Below are 14,610 nucleotides of genomic sequence, written 5' to 3'. Positions count from 1 at the left end.
TCCAAACCCTAGTTGTATTATTTAATTAATCAATTAGAATCCAATGCGGAATAGGATTACTAATTAGATAATTAAATAAATACTTCTTATTATCTTAATAATATCATAATATAATTAGATAATCATTCTAATCCAATTAGATATTAATTTATGTCAGGGATAATTAATTGGAGTTATAATCACATTAAAACTTCTAATTAATATTATCACATAATCATATAATTTAATTTACAATCATAATCTAATTATAATTGTTAATCAAATTATCGTATCCCTAATAATACTACAAATTTCGGCCCATATAGGTAGTCCCCCTAAATTACAATTTCGTCCTCCGGTTCCAAGTCCCATGTATGACCCATTAGGTTCTTATTGCTACTAGCCGTATATATTTACTAGAATTAATTCATCCTGATTAATTTCAACTTATATATAACGGAATGACTTCGCGAGCTGTTACTAGCAGAAGCTTATACATTCCCCCAGTGCAATAAGAAGTCAGGTTGAATACTGATATTTACCTTTCCGTATTAGGTCCAGTATAATTCGATCCTTCATCAATTATATCCTTCAGACAATTCTTATAACTATGGAACATGTCATGTTATATATAACTAAAAGTCTATTATACTTGTTCAGGTGGAATTAACTTTGAAAAGATAAGTTAAGTGAAATTTTCATTTCTACTCTTAACTCTATCACCTTGCAAGGATTTCAGTCAATTCACCACAAGCGGCCCTTTGGATATATCTCCTACTTATCATTATGGATAGATAATGATAGATTGATCCATACTGTCATCTCATTGGTGTTCATCTCATTTGTTCTAAAGTCATACCTTGCTTAGGATGAGCTTGTTGTATAGGAGCTTGTGCTATAAGTTGGAAACCTTGTTGTTGAAAATTGTGTTCTTTGGACTATAATCGAAGTTTGGGTATATGGCCTACTGCAACGACAACAACAGGTTGCACTAGGAGTCTAAGAGTGTTACAATATGCCAAAAATCGGGTTAAGGCAACACTTTTGGTCATTCTAAAAGCGTTGGTATATTCACCATTGCCTTTGCTTTCTAAAGCAACAGTTACTTTCTCTAATGCAACCCCACAAACACTGTTGCCAATCTTTACAACAAAGGCAATGAAATATCTCAGAAAATAATTGGCAACATTATTTGAATCCTAAAAGCAACACTTTTAAGATAGCAAAGGTGTTGCCTTTGTTAAGCAAGGCAACATTTGTAACTATATGCAACACTTGTTTTCAAACAAAAGCAACAACATCTAAAGTAAATGCAACATGTTTTGAACAAAAAGCAACACAATATTTGTTTAATGGCAACAATTTTTTAGATTAAAGGCAATGTTCGTAACCAATAGCAACACTTTATATTTTTCAATTGCAATGTTATTTTAAACCAAAGGCAACATTATATTATAAAAGCAACGCTTTTTTGTAAACTAGCAACACTTCTTATTTTATAAATGCAAATATATTTTATTATAAATGCAACATTTTCTTATTCAAGAGCAACATTTTTCAATTGTAAATGCAACGATGTTTGATGTAAATGCAAGACATCTTATTATCAAAAGCAACGATTTATAATATGTAACGCAACACTTATTAATCTAAAAGGCAACACTTGTCAAATTGATGTGAACATAACATTTGTTTACAAAAAACCCACCTATCAATCAAAAGTATCTAACATTACAATAAGTACCAACAACCATAAGCATAAAGAAATCATTTTTCCTTTATCAACATGCTTAGAGTCATTGGTATTTGGAGAAGCAACAATCCCATTACCTAGCTTCATCAACATGTTTTTATCTCTAGCTTCACTCTTCATTCCTCGTCTCCTCTCTAACTTCATTCCTCATTTCCTCTGAAAGTACTGCTTTTATTTGTTCGATTGTCTCATCAGAAATGTTTTTCTTACTAATAGAAGTTGAAGATTCAGGAGTCTCTTTTCTTTTCTTGATGTGGCCTATCCTACCAACAAGCCATGAACGACCATGCGATGATGTTTCACCAAGTATTTCCTCAATTATCTGAGTGTTTTTGTCTCCGGGTGACAACTTTTCTTCAAGCTTTGCCTATAATCAAAATATTAAAAATTCTTATTGAAGGAAATAACCTAAGAAAACTAAACTTAAAGAATGACTCAAACCAGTAAATCCTATCTTCAAACATCAATCAATCTGAAAGAAATGTAAACTATCCAATCATATAGTTTATGCGCACATGTACCTATTTTGACTCAAATCATTGTTAACCTACAAGAGAAATTAAATGTAAACTACGCAATCATATAGTTTATGCTATAAGCACATATACCTATTTTGACTCAAATCATTATTAAACTAGAAAAGAAATTAAATATAAACTATCCAATCATATAGTTTATACTATAAGCACTTACCAATCATATGGTATATACTTCAATTTCACCAATGAACTGTAAATTTCATAGAACTGTAATTTTACCAATCATATAGTATATACTTTACAAATGAACTGTAAATTTCAGAGAGGTTTCCTATGGTGCAAACTAGGAACTTAGTGCCTAAATCTAAATATATCACTCAAGTTACCACTTAAGTTATCATATGCAAAAATTATCACTCAAGTTAGAATCTAAATCTAAATATATATCCTTACACTTATTTCTTGAATACATCTAACAACGTGTAAAAACTAAAATAAAAAAAACCAAAGTACATAACAACTCATTTGCAATTGATGTTCAACCTAAAAATCCTTAATTTGCAGTTGCTGTTTAACCTTAAAATCCAATTTTTGAATAACAATTTCAACCTAAAAACCATAACGATGCCTAAAGATGCCAAAATATCATTGCAAATTATAGTTGTAGATATAAACAAAGCTTATTATTGTAATTGGAGAAAGAGTGGGCATCATTTGGAGTGGAGTGCTTTAGCTTTTTAATGTGAATAGATGCGGTCTAACAAAGCAAAAGATTCAATACTCCTAAAATCCAATTTACATGTGCTTTAGCTTTTGCAGTTTCTGTTCAACCTTAAAATCAAATCTTGGAATAGCAATTTCAACCTAAAAATTCAAATAATCCTACTAGTTAACACTCGTACAAAAAAAAATCATAACGATACCTAAAGATGCTACTTTAATTATATCATTGACTTACAACCTGTGAATAATGTCCTTGCTGATAGTGTCATAGCTGCGGTAGTTATCAATCTTTGCCGCATAACTTGAGTGAATCTCGTAAGTGAATATTTTGTAACCCATAATCTGCAATGCATCAATATAGAGTCTGAAAATCTTAAAACTTTCAAAAGAATTGCCAACTCATGTTTCTCAAATAGATTATACTTGAAACAAGATATTTCATATGTCAAAATAAAATAGGAAGCATAATTTGTGCAAAATTGTTATCCAGATGGCCTTATGCTTGCAAGAGAAAGATAATAAAATAAGAGAAATATGCATGAACATATAATAAGTCTAATGGATTGAGCCAACACATCAAAGTTTTAATAAGGTAAAAAAAAATTGAACCAAGATCATCAATTCTGGTCTTAAATCTATACTCCCACTACTAGACAGATGCGACACTAGTCAACTCTTCATGAGATAGTAACATTCACAGACATGAGCATAAATTAAAGCCAATTATCTGAGTGACCAAGTAATAGTTATATACATATAATTGCAAAGGTAAACATCAAAAAAAGAGTATGCAGCTTTCATCTGCATCCACGTGTATGTGTATGCATACACGTACACAGAATCACAGGGAAAAGAATATTGTGATTTATGTGAATGTGAGGGTGGTGTAAAATTCTTTAATATGAACTCGTGTCATACCACAAAACACTATATATGTGTCCATAAGCAAGTTTTTTCTTTTACTGATGAGAGCATATCACTCATGGAATTAAAAATATTCTAACACATTAAATTTAAATGCTTTGATTTATTCATACTAATGTGTGTGTTCAATGTTGAGTCATTTAATCTATAAGACATTAAGTTGTAAGGCCCAAAGGCCCACAAGAGAAAGTCAAGCTCAAGTCAACAGATGAAAGCCTCACGGTCCAAGATCAAAACGCAGCTCGTACTAAACAAAATGCAAGCCCAGCAATGAGAATGATCGAGAAGCCTTCAACCAAAATATTCAAGACGAAGCTGCTGAGTTGAGCGACAAGGAAGTCAGGTCAGCAGCTGACCTGAATAAACTTGAAGACAAAGTATTTCTACTTTGGGTAATGTTCAGAAGATGCAGAAAGCTGTCTGGAAGACTTTGCCATAAATATGGAGACGTTCTGGCTTGCCTGACGAAAAGCTGTCGAGCACTGCCGAAGATAGAAGATACAAGGATTTGATTGGCTGATGACGCTGAGCACGTACTGAGTGAAAGCGACAGGAAGTCGTTTCTCTCTAACGGTTATTTTGAAATTCGAAATTACCGGTGCAATAAGTGTCACTATAAATAGGCCACTCAAACGCTTTATTCCATGCAGATCTTCAATCAAGTCGAAACGTTGACCAAATTGATATTCGAAATTCTGTGAGAAAAGCAAAGCAAATCTTACACCAATTCCAATCTTGTGTAAAAGTCTAGAGTGATCTCGTTCATCTAAAGTGTCTTAGCAATTGTTGTTTAGGACAAACAAACACTTATTTAGAAGTATAGAAATGAGAAGTTGAGTACTCGGTTATAGTACTTAGCAGTAGAAATAGGAGTGAGTAGAGGAATAGAGGAAGGTACTCTTGTATACTCAGCTTTCTATTGTAAAAGGTTTGTGCTCTACCTTTAAAGAGCTCAGTAGAGGATTCTGAAAAGCTCGGAAGGAATTCCGGGGACTGGACGTAGGCAGAGAGGCCGAACCAGGATACATCTGCTGAGTAATATCTTTCTAACCCTTATCTCCTTAACTTATTGCTTGCTATAATACTGCCTAGTTAAAACGCTAAAAAGAACATAAACTGAGTTGAGTGAACTGAGAAGCTAAGTTCAGGAATAGACTCAAGTGCTATCTCCTGACTCAAGGACAGATTCAGACTTAGTCACCTGTTGACTAAGCTTGTATCTGAAATTTACTCAGTATAACTGTGCTAAAAGACTTCGAGAAAGTCTAAGTTAAAAATTAATAGTCAGCCTAACATGAATTTTTTTAAATAGTTCCTGAACAAGATATAACTATCTTGAGCTGATCCCCACAATGGCTGAGAACAGCACTCGTTTCCTCCCAGGAAATCAGACAACTCAGATTCTTCCTGAGGGACTGTCCATTACTAGGCCTCCTCTATTCTTCGGGTCTAACTATACCTTTTGGAAAAACAGAATGAAAAACTTCATTCAGGCAACAAACATGAGTGCATGGCTTTCTATAGTCCAAGGCCCGTTTGTTCCTGTTGAAACTATTGACGGACAAACGTCTGTCAAAGCTGAGGCTAAGTGGTCAGAGGATGACCTCAAAAAACTACAAAATCATGCCGCTGCTATAAACATGCTTCATTGTGCGTTAGATCATGCAGAGTACAATAAAATCTCAGGTTGCGAGTCAGCACAGGAGATATGGAAGAAGCTGGAGGTCACCTATGAAGGAACCAGTAAAGTCAAGGAATCTAAGGTGAACCAACATATGAGGCTGTACGAGCTGTTCGAGTTGAATGATGGTGAAGGAATTTCTGACATGAACTCAAGGTTCACCAACATTATCAATGAACTCAAGAGGCTTGGCAAGAACTTCACTGAGGAAGAGCAAGTGAAGAAAATACTGAGGAGTCTTCCCCAAAGCTGGCAAGCAAAGAAGACAGCCGTTGAGGAAGCCCAAGACCTAACCACCTACAAATATGATGAGCTCATCGGATCTCTGCTGACCCATGAGATATCGATGAAGAACTTTGAGGTGAAGGAGAAAGCTGAGGACAAGAAGCAAAAGTCTCTTGTCATGAAAGCTGACTCCACTGATGGTGACTCATCTGATGATGAAGAAATAGCCATGTTTACAAGAAAGATGAAGAAGCTGTTCCACAAGAATGACAAGTACAGCAGGAAGCCATTCAATAAATATGACAAATACAAAATTGAGTCAAGCGATAGCAAATACAAGAAGGAAAGCTCAAAGCCTATCACATGCTTTGAATGTCATCAAACTAGCAATGTCAAGTCAAGCTGTCCTACTCTGAAGAAGGACAAGAAAAGTGGGAGAAAAGCAATGGTGGCCACATGGAGCGATAGCGATGAATCATCCTCATCAGGAGCTGAAGCCACTGAGTCAGCAAACATCTGCTTCATGGTAGATGAGTCTGCTGACCCCTGTCTTTCTGAGGAAGCTGACTCATTATGTGCATCTGACAATGAGGAACAACCTACTGAGCTAACAACTCTACCTTTGCTCATAAATGAAATGATTAATGCCCTGAGTGATCTTTACACACTTGTCAAAAAGTGTAACAAGAAAGTACGAGCACTCAGCAGGCGATGTGATGAGATTGAGGAGGTCAAACTTAGTGACCTTCGTCATCTTCTCCAGGACAATACTAGGCAAGATGAAAATCTGAAAATCATGCATAAGTATGTCACTGAGGTCCAATCAGACTCTAAGAAGCTGAGGAAGGACATCACATCTATTCAGAACCAGCTAAAGGTTCTAAATAAGAAAAGTGTCCATCATTACGCTGAGTACTCAGGTACTAGTCAGCGGAAATGGACTCCCCAACGAAATGTCCAATGTGACTTTTGTGGGAAGAAAGGCCACACTACCAAGGTGTGTTGGCATGCTCATCACAATGGTGCTGACCCGCCAATAAGGCGTCCACAAAGGAAGGTCCATTGTGACTTCTGTGGTAAGACTGGCCACACCACTAATGTGTGCCGTCATAAAAATTAAAAATGATGTATTACCTGCTGTGTCTAACAAACGAGGACCCAAAAAGACTTGGATACCTAAAGACAACTAGCTATATTACAGGTAGGCCTGAGGTGTGTAGAGAAGTCAAAGATGTGGTACATTGACAGCGCATGCTCGAGGGATATGACCGGTGATGAAACTTGGTTCATCACACTTGAGCTTAAACGAGGAGGAAGCATAAGTTTTGGAGACAACAAAAAGGGTAAGATAGTAGGGTCAGGAACCGTTGGCGGTAATCCTACTATTAAGTCAGTCTCCCTAGTCAGAGGACTTGAATATAATCTACTGAGCGTAGCTCAGCTGTGTGACAGCGGTAGAAAGGTTATATTCAATGCCACTGGATGTAAAATACTCGAGGGGAAAATGAATGAATTGATTTTAATTGCCCCTCGTGTTGACAATGTCTTTATGCTGAATTTAGAAAAGAAATTTTCAAAAAATATATGCTTAGTGTCAAAGGAAGAAAATTCCTGGCTATGGCACAGGAGACTTGGTCATGTAAGCATGGACCTCCTGGCCAAATTAGCAAGAAAGCAATTAGTTGAGGGACTGCCCGAACTTAAGTTCGAAAAGGATCAATTATGCAATGCTTGTCAGCAAGGAAAACAAACAAAAAAATCTTTTCACAGTAAAAACATCGTCTCAACCAAGCGTCCACTAGAGTTGCTACACTTGGATCTCTTCGGACCAGTCCAACCGCTGAGCTTGGGTGGTAGGATATTTTCCTTGGTCATTGTAGATGACTTTTCTCGGTACACTTGGATCATCTTGCTGAGTAGCAAGGATGCAACTTTTGAGACATTTTCAACATTAGTCAGAAAACTTGAAAATGATAAAGACCTAAAGTTAGCTCACATCCGAAGTGATAATGGTGGAGAATTCAAAAACCAACAGTTTGTTGAGTTCTGTGAAGTCAGCAACATTGACCATAACTTCTCTGCTCCTAGAACTCCTCAACAGAATGGGGTAGTTGAAAGGAAGAACAGAACCTTGGTTGAAATTGCCAGGACAATGCTGAGTCAGAATAAGCTTCCAAAGTACTTTTGGGGTGAAGCTGTCAACACATCTTGTTATATACTCAATAGGGCTCTAGTCAGACCCATATTGAAGAAGACTCCCTACGAATTTTGGAAAGGACGAAAACCTAACATTGGATACTTTCGTGCCTTTGGTTGTAAATGTTTTATCTTAAATACTAAAGACAACCTTGCTAAGTTTGATTCAAAAGCTGATGAAGCTATCTTTTTAGGCTACTCAACAAACAGCAAAGCATGTAGAGTTTTCAATAAACGAACTCAGGTCTTAGAAGAGTCAGTACACATTGAGTTCGATGAAACTAACCCTGCAGGGAAGGTCAGTCAACCGACTGAGGATGATCCATACTCAGCAGATGCTGACCAAAGTGGAGCCGTTGAGTTACCACTTCAAGGGCTGACCAAAGGTAAAAACGACACTCAAATTGTTTTCACCGACCAATCTATACCTGCAGAGATTGTTGAAACATAACCAACTCAAGACATTACGCTACCGAAAGAAATCAGAATCCCAAGGGGACACTCTAAAAGCGCCATTCTCGATGCTGCTGAGAATACCCTGATGACAAGGAATCAACTCAGGAAATACCTTAGCAATGTAGCATTCGTCTTAGGTCTGGAACCAAAGAATTTTTCATAAGCTGAGAACGACGAGTTCTGGATGGGTGCGATGCCAGAAGAGCTTGATCAGTTCAAGAGGAATGAAGTTTGGGACTTAGTGACAAATCAAAGAAGCTAGAAGACCATAGGAACAAGACGGGTCTCCCGCAACAAGCTAGATGAACAAAGGAATGTGGTTAGAAACAAAGCAAGACTTGTAGCCCAGGGCTACAGTCAGCAGGAAGGTATTGACTACGGTGAGACCTTCGCCCCAGTGGCAAGGCTTGAAGCGATTAGAATATTATGTGCATATGCCAGTTTTATGAACTTTAAATTGTTTCAAATGGATGTCAAAAGTGCATTTCTTAATGGAGTTATAAATGAGGAAGTTTATGTTAATCAGCCTCCAGGGTTTGAGGATCCTAAGTTCCCAAACCATGTTTATAAACTCAAAAAGGCTTTGTACGGTCTCAAGCAAGCACCACGTGCTTGGTATGAAAGGCTGACCAGTTTCCTGCTGACTAGAAATTATGTCAGAGGCAAAGCTGATACAACCTTATTCATTAAGAGAAAGGGTAAAGATACCCTGCTGGCTCAAATATATATTGATGACATCATTTTTTGTGTTACTAATGAGTCTATGTGCAAGGAATTTAGTAAGCAGATTCAGACTGAGTTTGAAATGTCAATAATGGAAGAACTCAACTTCTTCCTTGGACTTCAAATCAAGCAAGGCAAGAATGACGTCTTCATCAGTCAAACCAAGTATGCTAAGGAGATATTGAAGAAATACGAACTTGAAAACTGTAAGCCAATATCTACCCCAATGGGCACTGACATTGTCCTCTGTGCTGATGAAAGTGGTAAGTCAGTAGATAGCAAATTATATCGAGGTATGATTGGCTCCCTACTTTACTTAACAACTAGTAGACCGGACATTCAGTTCTCAGTATGTTATTGTGCTAGATATCAATCTAACCCTAAGGAATCTCACTACATAGCTGTAAAAAGAATCCTTAGATATTTGCAAGGCTCAGTGAATGCAGGTTTATGGTATCCCAACACTCATGACTTTACACTTCTCAGATACACTGACGCTGACTATGGACGAGACAAGCTGGAGCAAAAAAGCACTTCAGGAGGATGTCATTTCCTTGGAAGCTGTCTTGTGTCTTGGTTCAGTAAGAAGCAGTCGTCAGTAGCCCTATCAACCACTGAAGCTGAGTATATTGCTGCTGGAAGCTGTGTTGCCCAAGTCCTTTGGATCAACCAATAACTAGAAGATTATGGTGTTCAGACCAAAATGATTGAAGTCAAATGTGACAACAAAAGTGCCATTGACCTATCAAAAAACCCAATCTAGCACAGTAGGATGAAGTATGTCAGCATAAGACATCACTTCATCAGAGACCATGTACTCAAATGTGAGATCAAGCTGACCTACGTCCCAACGGATGAGCAGCTTGCCGATATCTTCACCAAGCCACTGGCTCGTGAGCAATTCAACATACTTAGAGAGGCTATCGGTATGTTTAATCCTCTTCAATAAATTCCAAGTATTATTCATGCTGAGTGATTTGTTACATGCTGAGTTTCTATGAATGCTGAGTGCTTTTACCATGCAAAGTGATAAAACTGACTTATACACTCAGCACTTAAACTGCTGAGTAACTATGTTGATGAGTAAAGCAACCTGTACAATTAGGGTTTGCACGCGTATTTAAGTAGACTCTAGGATGATGTAAGCGTCATCATTAGTAAAACCATGCGTCGTTTCTCGCAATTAATGTCAGTAATAACTGACTATCGATGGTTCAAATTCCCACCGTTCTCCCCGACTTATCAAATCAACACTTACCGGCTATAAATAGTGATAACAACCCAAATTATTCTTGAATAAGGAATAAGGGAAAATTAATAGAAATAATGGCAAACCATTATTCCTTCTAAAAGAGATATTTATGCATGATTAATATGGAATTAATGATAATTAATGCAGGGGTGAATATGCAAATAATGAGGAAAATGAAGGAGTTTCTAGCATTATGCCACACCATGTGGACTATTGCGAGATACGCCATAACAAGATACGCCCGATGAGAGTGAGTAGTGGAGACCCGCCATAGCTCTCAAGGAGAGCGTACATACGCCTTGACGGATCTAAGAATACCAAAAGGCGCCTTTATTACCATCCATGAATGGGAATAAATACAATTAAATGGCAATTAATAGCCATTAAAGGGGAATGAAGACTTGACTGTTCGAATACCTCAACTCTGAGGGTTTCAATGATAAATGCTGTGATTAATGGAGAATTGATAGCAATCAAAGATGAGTAATGACACGACTCTTCACCTGCTTTCCCATTAATGCTAAAGGTTACAGAAACCTATATAAATACCCCAGCTTCCTAGGATCAAAGGTACACTTACTGATTCTCTACTTTTGTGCTTACAGTTTATTCTCAGAAATATTACTGACTTTGGCATCGGAGTGTCCCCGGCCGATCCCAACGGCGCCTCACAGGGAAGTGCTCCGATCAAGGATTTTTTCACAAGTTATCAATTGGTGCGGTGAAGGTGGAACTCTAACAAACAGAAGATCACAAAAGCTTGATTTTATAGAGTTTCACAAAGAACAAAACAATGGAGTCAACAGAATAGAAATCACAATCTCAAACTTTGGCTCAATCAGTACAACAAATCTATCCAAAGATACAGTTCTCCATATATTGGTGGGAAAGAGTTTTCTACATTAAATCTGGAATTTTATGATGAAAAAGATAAGTTTCCTCCCCTTTCTTATTCCATTTTTAATTAAAGAAAATTGAGATCCCTCACTCTTATAAAGTGCTATGAATATCATTACATGTTATTATGATAAATCTAATAAATTGTGAAAGATGAAGTCATAGACACAAATATTTCATTAAATCTTGCATGCTTACTATGCCCTCATATTTTTATGCATGACAAGTGTAATATGATATTATCATTGAATTAGTACAAACGCATGTATAAGACCTGTAATCTTGGGATTTACAAAAAAAAATCATCTATTCAATGTGATTTTGTCATTTGATATTAAAATATTATAAAAGGGCTCATGTAATTACAAATGATTTAGATCTGGTCTTTTGGATGAACATGCATATAACTATTAGAAGAAATTACAAAAAATCATATTTGGTTTTTCCTTGTACAATTCACCATCTATATATGGTTTTTCTTCTATATAGTACTTTTAATATCAGAAATTCATATTTTTGAATATTGTTTTGTCAAACAGTTATTTCATTCCCTTTTTTTACAAGGATGTGTATATTCATATAAAAACTGTTTATTTGACATTGTTAGAATTTCTGTTACCAACACAAGAGACTTGAAAATATTGAGTCTATTTGTAATTATCCTGTAATTGTCCCTAACTATTAAGGCCATTATGGGCTGATGAATTACCAAATTGGATAAACAAAACTTTCATGTCCTGAGCTAGCTACAAAACAGTGCAAGTGTCGGTTTCGGATCAGAACATTAATTTATGCAAAGTTCTTAGGATATACATGAGAGTTTCTTAGAGATTGTTTGGATGATGGCATATGAAGGTATGTGAGGATAAATTTTGGGTAATTTTCCATACACCCCAAATTGGAGGATAATCATGGTACATGTCTTTTTCTTCCAAAATTACCCTTTCTCTTTTATTTTATTTATACAAATGAAATGATATAAGAGTAATTTCATATATAACTATATTTGTTTAATTACACTTCATCCAAACAAGGCATTAATGATCTCTGAATGCCATTAATGCATGGATGCACAATGTTGATTGCAAGTAAATAGCAACTATGTAAGATAGCTTACCCAATATAGAATGTCATAACTTTTATGATGTTTAAAATAAATATGTTATCTTGGATATTAATGCGCATTGAAATACAAAAGGACATTGTTCTTAAACCATTCTCATTATGGTTATTTATTAAGAATTCATTTCAGTAGTAATCTTTATGGTTATGACCATTGTATGTGGTATTATTAACACAAGCATGAATAAAATTCTATTATGAATTTGTTTGACCTATAATATTTACTCAGTTTTATCCTTTGACTAAGTTCATTCTAGAGTCAGGGACCAACGTAAAGGAATTACTAAATTTATTCCAAGATGAACTAAGAATTCCATAAAGAGACATTGCATCGTACATGATATTTGCCAACAAAGGTCAATGCAAATAGTCTTTCACTATGAAGTCAGTTCCACGGATCAAGCCATTGATCCCCAAGGTAAGTGAATATAGCTTTTATGCCTTACCACAATCTTTTAATAATGGACAGGGTATGCCCCACTTCTGGAGTTCTTTTAGTGCTAACCCACAGGTACAAGGGAATTGCTAATAATGCAACCAGTGCCAAACACTAGCATGAAAAATAAAGCTCAATCCAGAAAAGTGTATATTCAAAGTCACTTCAGAAAAATTCCTTAGACTATGTCATTAGCAAAAAAGGAGTTAGAGCAAATCCAGATAAAGTAAAAAGCCATGCGAGGAAAAAGGTGAAAAGAGCGCCTAAATGAAAGCCCCGCTATGGGTGAGAAAGATCCAGAGGTTGAACGGGCGGATCATCGTACTAGAAAGATTGTCAACAAGCATATCAAGGTATAAAACAATTCCTAGCAGAACCACCCTTGATGAGCAGACCAATCTGAAGGGGAGACCTGCATTTGTATCAATCTGTCATGGATAAAGCTATGTGCACCATGGTTATTCAAGAAGAAGAAGGTCAGCAGTTCTCCATCTATTATGTTAGCAAAATGTTGAAGGATGCGGAGACAAGATATTCGAAGCTAGATAAAATGGCTCCCACGGTTGTCACAACATCCATCTGCGTTAAACCATAGCTCCAAGCATAACCTCAACATGATCGAGATCAAGATCAAGAGCCGGCTTCACCATCGTGATTCAACATTAAACACACGAATGATGAGATTGAAAGGCGAGTGCATGCCGCTCTGGATAGACAAGAGAATAATGCAGAAAGATACGTCATCCAGTTAATAGGAATTCGCCATTCAGAGCGCGAATCATGGGGTACGAGGTGGAAAAAATGATTAAAGCTTCCAACTTGCCACAATATAAAAGAAAAGAATCAATATAAGCGGGACATTACATATCCCGAACCCAAAGGAGGGGAGCATGTAACCGTTGGAAGAAACGCCAAAGCGTACTACAGGTTGGCCACCACACTGAAGCTTGTTGGGAGTTGGCAAACTAGATAGCTTTGTCCAGAATAACAAATAACAAGACGACAAGTAGAAGAAAGATCCCAAAAAGAAATTCAAAAGTGTCATTAATGTCATAGCAGATGGACCAGTGTATCAGCCACCCGTGGAAAAAGTAAAAATATCCATCTGGATAAAACATCCCTCAATTGCCCCTTTTGCAGAAACAGGTCCAGTAATCTCTCCACATATAGATGCGTTGACAATTGAAGGATGGGAGATGAAATGAAGCGAGTAATGGTAGACACGGGCAGTTCTTGCAATGTCATCACCATAGGTGCATTCGCCAAACTAAAGGTTGATCCGATCCAAATAGAAACAACCATTGTTGACATCATGGGAGTGACATGTCACACTATCCGGACCAAGGACCAGGTAACTTTGGAATGCAAGCTGACGAATGATGATCAAGCATGGATTGGTGATCTGGAGTTCTCTATTATGAATGGACAATCAGCTTATAACATCATTCTTGGGCGGCCGTTCATCTCAGAGGTTGCAGCCCTAATTTCCATCCGTCGTATGACAATGTACATTCCCACCAGCAAAGGAGGAATAATGATTAGCGAGAACCAAAAGGCGGTTCAAGAGACCTACTCGGCGTCGCTATTGATCCGCCCATAATTCAAAGATGACAAAGGTGAGGAAGATGAACTTGTCACTACAGCTTTGGGCGACACAGAAACGCTCCTTATTGCTGATGGAAAGCGGGTGCGAATCGCCAAAGGATTAAAACTTGAGATCAAGGAGGATGTTACGAAAGTTCTCATTGAGTCTAAAAGCCTATT

The 14,610-nt window shown here is 36.9% G+C and overlaps 1 long non-coding RNA gene across 3 annotated transcripts in view; it reads right to left on the bottom strand.

The window, feature by feature from the left end:
* Positions 1 to 1,694: 1,694 nt before the first annotated feature.
* LOC136219271 (uncharacterized) overlaps positions 1,695 to 14,610 on the bottom strand; it is a 44,534-nt gene continuing 31,618 nt past the window's right edge. For 2 of the 3 annotated variants that reach the window (XR_010684114.1, XR_010684115.1), the window contains 2 exons: positions 3,173 to 3,276; positions 1,695 to 2,099 (listed from right to left, as the gene is read on the bottom strand). This is a non-coding gene — a long non-coding RNA (uncharacterized lncRNA). Of the gene's footprint in view, positions 2,100 to 2,969; positions 3,277 to 14,610 lie in introns of those variants that run through there. The other variant, XR_010684116.1, reaches the window with a different exon arrangement.

The sequence above is a fragment of the Euphorbia lathyris genome, chromosome 2 (assembly GCF_963576675.1).
Source record: "Euphorbia lathyris chromosome 2, ddEupLath1.1, whole genome shotgun sequence".
NCBI lineage: Eukaryota > Viridiplantae > Streptophyta > Magnoliopsida > Malpighiales > Euphorbiaceae > Euphorbia > Euphorbia lathyris.
The sequence above is the reverse complement of the archived record's forward strand: the minus strand, read 5'-3'. Positions and strand labels throughout refer to the sequence as shown.